Source organism: Protomyctophum bolini (genome assembly GCF_963924005.1).
Source record: "Protomyctophum bolini genome assembly, chromosome: 12".
NCBI classification, from domain to species: Eukaryota; Metazoa; Chordata; class Actinopteri; order Myctophiformes; family Myctophidae; genus Protomyctophum; species Protomyctophum bolini.
The window spans coordinates 26,467,458-26,474,603 of NC_137873.1; the positions used below are offsets into that span (position 1 = coordinate 26,467,458).

General features: G+C 41.6%; 1 protein-coding gene across 3 annotated transcripts in view; it reads right to left on the reverse strand.

Moving 5' to 3' along the window:
- palmda (palmdelphin a) overlaps window positions 1-6,131 on the reverse strand; it is a 32,373-nt gene extending 26,242 nt beyond the window's left edge. For 2 of the 3 annotated variants that reach the window (XM_080779135.1, XM_080779134.1), the window contains exon 1: window positions 6,034-6,131. The gene's annotated coding sequence lies outside the window, so the exon portion shown is untranslated. Of the gene's footprint in view, window positions 1-2,486; window positions 2,575-6,033 lie in introns of those variants that run through there. The other variant, XM_080779133.1, reaches the window with a different exon arrangement.
- Window positions 6,132-7,146: the final 1,015 nt, after the last annotated feature.

Below are 7,146 nucleotides of genomic sequence, written 5' to 3' on the forward strand. Positions count from 1 at the left end.
TGACTTTGGATGTAGTCGGAAACAGATTTAGAGTTGTGGGCATATTAGGCTCGAGGACATCTCCATTTTATTTTAATGCTTTTTTTAATGCTTTTATTTTTGCACTCCAAAGAGGCTACTTCCCAGAGACAACTAGGATTGTCATCCGTGTATGACAAAAAAGTGAGAAGGAGCCTAGTTTACATATGAGTGGGACCTAATGTCCATGTTAAACATTTTTAAATGTTCTTATACTGTACATGCAGTAAATTAATAATTTGTAGCTAAACATCTATACATTTTCTGGCCATGTCATGCCTTGAATGGAAAAGATTGAATTAAGGAAAATTATTAACATAACAAATTGGACAACCCTATTTGCATACAATACAGTCAAGTTCATCCTGTTCTCAAAGTAAGTTTCTCCAACATCCAACTGATTTCTGTATAGCAGTGAATGAGAACTGTGAATGAGAATATTTTTTTATTTTCTTTATGAAAGGTTAAACAGTGAAAAAAGCTGGTCTTTAAAACACTATACAGGCCAGCTATGTGTTTTATATAGATGTGGGTCAGGGGTGATATGTTTGGTGGCAAGTTCATTTATATAAAGAAAGCTGTAGTGGGGTGTTGTGGGTAAGAAGGTATTCTTAGACAAGAAGATGCAGTTCTATGGCTTCTATTTCTAGGCCACCATTTTCAAAGTCATGGGTTGGGAGCCAAAGATGGAACACATGAAGATTAGCATGAGTCCTGGTTGAGTGTGTTATTCTTATAAATACCAACATGCCATTGACCCACTGCCTCAGGTCTAAACTAAAAATGGGGCTTGTATTCACCCTATCCCAATGACCCAAATCCCAAAGAAAACGGGGTCTCACATTATTATTGTGCTCTATCCTGACCTGTGAACAAATCAATGAGTCCCCCGGGCAGTGATGCAACAAAAGTGTTTTTTTAAGGCAATCTGTCATTCAGTCAGTTAACTGATTAGCCATCCATTCTCTCATTGTTGAAGAACTAACGACAATAATGCAGCCAGTAACAGCTGAGTTGGTTGATTTTTTCTCATGGCTAGACAATAAAAAGCTGGGCAGAAGAGAAGTCACTAAGCTATCACTTGCTTAGTCAAACTGTCACTCAGTAAGCCACCCAGGCAGTGAGCCACCCAGGCACAACAGACAGACAGACAGACAGACAGACAGACAGTGTAGGTGTTTGTGTGTTACTTAGATGAATAGCTCATGTTTACATGCACAATAATGATGTATGCATGTAAACATAATCATCCCCCATCTGATGCAATGTAGACATTATCTAATGTGCCTTACCGTACCTCAATCATAGTTACGGTCAGTCAGTCAGTCAGTCAGTCAGTCAGTCCCAGGTCCAGTCAAGCATTCAGTAAACTGTGCTAATCTGCCCATGAGGATGGTAATCTGTAAAAAACCATCTGCCTGCCAGACAGTAGCAGTGTCCTCAGTTCTATATCAGGTCAATTTTAACACAAAAGGTCCATCTCCTCTTCTACCTGTAGACAATTCCTATATGTTCAAATGATGATCTTCATATTGAATCCTGTATGAAGCATTTCTCAGTGCTCTAATTTGGACCCAAAATAATAATATTCACAGTAAAGTATAGCTGCAACAATGAAACCACAACAACAATGGCAGTATATTTAACAACACAATTGTAATTCCTAGAAGGAGCCATATCCAGAGAGTATAGTCTAATCATCAGAAAGCTATTTAACAATATGAATCTAATTCAGTCAATTGGCTTCAACAGTGAATGAATGAGTGCTAATCTACACTTTGCTTTGGGGTAATAAGTGATTGTGAATAGAAAATCACCAATTATGATTATTATTACATGAACATGTTGGTTGAACCCTACAGTATACTAATCAACTTCAACTCAACTTCAAGTTTACTTTACTTAAGTCACATATAGCCTAGTTTACAGCAGTAAAAGAGTGGGTGAAATTATTTAAGATTCCACAAATTGCAGTTTCAAAAGACAGGCTGATCATGTGAAAAGCTGAACAAAATGCAAAATGCCAAGTAAATGAACAATATATGACAGACCTGTGATTGGAAAGCAGTTGGCTAAAAACGTTGAGAAAATGTAAGTAAAGGTGTTTCAGTGAGCCATTGTCCCGCATCAGTTGCCCCTTTCAAGACAGCACATGGTGAAACTGAAGCTTAAACAGAATTACGGCATCCCCCCTCTCGCTGACATCACGATGAGTAGCTAATCTCTTCAATAACATTACCTGACTTCATTATTTTCATATTTCTCAATTGCTTATACATAATATCAGTTATCACTAATTTAGGCAACTTTTAGGCTACTCAAAACATCCAACCATCCAGTTAATGGTCTAGCTGTCCACCTGTAAAATTCCTGGAAATGGAACAAGCTGTTATAGCTACTACACACTATAGCTACTACTAAATACATACAATACAGACAACATTTACTATAGGGCTACGTGTACCTACCAAGTAAGAGTTGGAGAAGTTTTGTATTCAAATCCACTCAGTGCCCAGCAGCCACCACCACCACTACTACTACTACTACTACTACTCTCTCTCTCTGTGTCTCTCTCTGTGTGTGTGTGTGTGTGTGTGTGTGTGTGTGTGTGTGTGTGTGTGTGTGTGTGTGTGTGTGTGTGTGTGTGTGTCCTGACACATAGGATGCTTTTTTTTACCTCGAATGATGTTGGTTCAGTGGCAGGGTCCTAATTATATTAAAAATGTGTTTAATATGAAATGCTTATCACGTTCTAATAGTTCTGACATCGTTTTAGCATACTTCTTATTATTAGCCTATATTATTATTATTAAATAATTATTATAATTGTTATGCTCTTAAGGCCCTGAACTATCATTAATAATAATACCGGTAATAATGTTTTGTTTGTTGTTGTTATTATTACATACATTGAATTATAATACATATAATAATGATCATCAACTTGCTGAGAGCTTTTAATTCATTGTTTTCAATATGCTCCTGAATGCATGGTGCAGTTCATTCATTATGCTCCTGAATGCATGGTGCAGTTCATTATGCTCCTGAATGCATGGTGCAGTTCATTATGCTCCTGAATGCATGGTGCAGTTCATTCATGGGAGGTAAAAAAAAGTACCTAATCTATTCAGGACACTGCAAGTCCCATGCAGCCATGGAAACATAAGCAGGTTGACAGTTGGCATGTAGGATGAGGTCATGTGTGCCTGGAAAAGTTGAGAAAGGCGTTATGTCACGTACGTGTGTGTGTGTGTGTGTGTGTGTGTGTGTGTGTGTGTGTGTGTGTGTGTGTGTGTGTGTGTGTGTGTGTGTGCGCGCGTGCGCACATGTGTGAGAGAGAGAGAAAACTGCTCTAATTCCTTGGAGACAAAATGTGTCCTCAAAATTTCGCAGTTGCCTGAGTTGTGTGTGTCCGACAGTGGAGCTGTGCTAGCATGTGTTATTATTAGATTGCAGTCATCCTGCAATCTGCACGTTACATTTTGAACTATCTTTTATGCAAATTAATCTCAAATAGGCCTATACATTCTCTCCTCTCTTATTCAAATCCTCTTCCATAAGCCTGCCTGCCCTGCACCATAGACATGCATCTATGCAAACATACAGCAAATATTCATTAATAACCATATGCATTGTGTGAAATGTGAATTGCTGTCGGTTTGTGTGAGGCTTTGTATAGAATGAGGGTGCCTGTAATACTGCACCACAAACAGGTGATCAAGAAGGACATGCATGGTTGGAAGAATTATTAGGCCTAAATAAATTACAAATGATATGGACTACATTCACCCATGAAAGTACTATTCCGATATTGTCCAGCAGATGGGAGTGTATTCCCACATTTATTTTTGTTGGTTCCTTGTATAGGCATGTCCTTGTCTTTTATTTGCATAAAGGCTACCAGTCCAACACATATAACTCTATGGAACAACACAACTGTTATTAGCCAGTGACAAACAATAGGCCCTATGTCACCTCTACATGTTGAGAGCTGCTCTGTCTCTCTCTCTGTGTGTGTGTGTGTGTGTGTGTGTGTGTGTGTGTGTGTGTGTGTGTGTGTGTGTGTGTGTGTGTGTGTGTGCGCGTGTGTGCATGTGCGTGCGCAGTCACTGCTAATAAGTGATAATTACCTTTAATTCTCTCGGATGAGTGGGTGGGGTAGAGAGATATGGGTATTAAGGGGTGCCTGCTTCCATCTGTCTGCTAATGTGTGCGTGGGTGTGTATTCAGGGGCATAGCTACTCTTTCAGAGGACCATTCATTGTCAATGGTATTCAATGTTTGTGTTAAGACAATGTTTTGTGTTTACACAAGCCCCTCAAAGCTGGATTTATATATGTTTGAGCTTGTTCTGACTACACAAAAAAAGAAAAAAGGTTGCCAGTTGCAATACAATGGACAAAGTATGTTCAGCACCGCCGTGGACGGACAGCTACAGTCAGGCCGTGCGTGCTGTGCCCCAGGCCAGCCATGCAGCGTGCTGTGCCCCAGGCCAGCCATGCAGCATGCTGTGCCCCAGGCCAACCATGCAGCGTGCTGTGCCCCAGGCCAGCCATGCAGCGTGCTGTGCCCCAGGCCAACCATGCAGCGTGCTGTGCCCCAGGCCAGCCATGCAGCGTGCTGTGCCCCAGGCCAGCCATGCAGCGTGCTACACGGTAGACAGCCATGCAGCGTGCTGTGCCCCAGGCCAACCATGCAGCGTGCTGTGCCCCAGGCCAGCCATGCAGCATGCTGTGCCCCAGGCCAACCATGCAGCGTGCTGTGCCCCAGGCCAGCCATGCAGCATGCTACACGGGAATAAAGAACAAAGCAATAGTCTGTATGTTTGTCTAACCATGACTTATCATGTTGTCTCTATGATAACCAGTGATGGAGTACATATGCTCAAGTACTGTGTAGCCTACTTATGCACACATTTGAGATTTTGTTTTACTGGAGTATTTTCAATTTTCAGTACTATTACTTCTACTCTAGTGCAGGAACAAACACTCCAAAAGAGCCTTAGTTTTTGAGATGCCCCTACCCGGGGTAGAACAAAACGGGACATAGTGTTTTCATATGTTTAGGATGTCCCTTTCATGAAATGGATTGTCCCAAGTTTTACTTTTACTGCAAAACTGGAACTTTTTGATTGATAGATTGCTCGGTAGACAGAGAGCTTTGCCTTCTGGCCAGGCCAGTCTCTACACTATTATATATCTAGCAGCACGGAGAAGGGTTCTGGCAGGAGAACCACACACAATGTCACAATACAATATTCCGTTCCTATATGCTCAATTTAATTTAAGTGTTGTTCCTGTTCGAATGGTTCATGCAATATGACTGTAGGGTCTTCACTTCTCAGAGATAGCCAGTGTTATCAATGGTAGGCTACTGCCGCCCTCTAGTGGAGCAGCACAACGCAAGGTGTGTGTGTGTGTGTGTGTGTGTGTGTGTGTGTGTGTGTGTGTGTGTGTGTGTGTGTGTGTGTGTGTGTGTGTGTGTGTGTGTGTGTGTGCACCCATTAATGTTAGGCTTACTACACTTATGATGGCCAAATGTCACCACAAGTAAGCCTACAGCAGGAGTTGAGAAATGTTAGGTTGTAGTTTTTTTTGACCGTTTTTGAGAATATTCGTCTATTTGTATCATTGTCGATTATATGATTGGTTCAATTAACTATTGCATCATATTATATGTTATACCATCTCTATGTTCTACCTACCTACACAACACCTATTGCATCATACCATATGTGATACCATCTCGTCTCTGTTCTACAGTGATATAAAGTCATCCAATGTGATGGACAAAATTTGTGATGTGTGAGAGAAAGAGAGAAGGAGACATGCATATTCCCTGTTGGAGTGGCATCGTTTTGTTGGCCCAGAATCTATTACTGACAACCAGATGGTAGTCAGAAGGTACAGTAGAACAGATTCTGACAACATTATGCAGATTATAACAGATTGACACTGTATGTTCTTCTATCATGAGCACCCTGCAACAGAACTGTGGAAGTGATATGTGACTCACCTTTTTCATCTGGAGCCATGAAGACATTATGATTAGCAGACCACAGGTGAGACTCTCTCTCTCTGTCATTCTCTCATCTATTCCGGGTTTTCAGTAGCCTATAATAGGAAAACATGCGAAAAATAACTCACCCAGTTAAAACATTTAATGAAACATTTCATTCTTGTGACTGATCTCCAGACGACACGCTTGAAGGTTAGAATTATTGTGAGTGAATACAGTATCCTATCATTCTGAAAGATGACTCACAATCTCACATGTTATGCGAGGGCTCTGTCTTCACACTCCTAGAGTGCCCATGAATGTTACGTGAACTATACGATTTTGTCTTCTTTTTGAGCAGTGCTAACCGCGCCATCATGTGACTTTGTGTGTATGTGTGTTTATTAGTCGGTAGCAGCATGGCCAGTGGTTACTGGCTGTGTCTCTACAGTCTGTATACATCATCTTGCATCATCAAGATAAAAGGCACCGCTCACTTCACACGAGTTTTTGACTAGTCAACTATTTTAACTCCTTTTGTCTCCCAGTTTACTTGGCCATTATGAATCCTCCTACATGCTTGCCACTGCTGTTGTGGCCTCCTCACTGGCTCCCCTGCCAGTGAGGAGGCCCCTTTGGGAGGACTCCTCCTGTTCAACATTCCCCGCTGACGGGTGCCACCCCATCCTGTAGGAGTATAGGCTATACAGTATGTGCAGTGACAAAGAACGCCCTCTGTGCCTGGCTTCCCTACCCCAAACATATAGCCAATTGTATATATTTGTATAGACCAGTGGTTCTCAACCAGTGGTCCTCGGACCACCAGTGGTCCTCGGACTACCACTATATGGTACCACATCAATACAGCATGGAATTGTGGGCAAAATCTTATCCAACAATAACAACATATGTTTTGCGTCTGAGAGACTAAATCTCATCAAATGGTGGTACGCGGCTTGGCGTAAATGGCAAATAAATAATGGACCTTGATATGAAAATGAGACACGTGGTAAGCTGGATGCAACATGGTGGGTTCAATGTGCCACCCTGCCTCTCTCTGTCCATGGTGCTGAAGATACACCACCCTGCCTCTCTCTGTCCATGGTGCTGAAAATGGAATGCTGCGTGTTT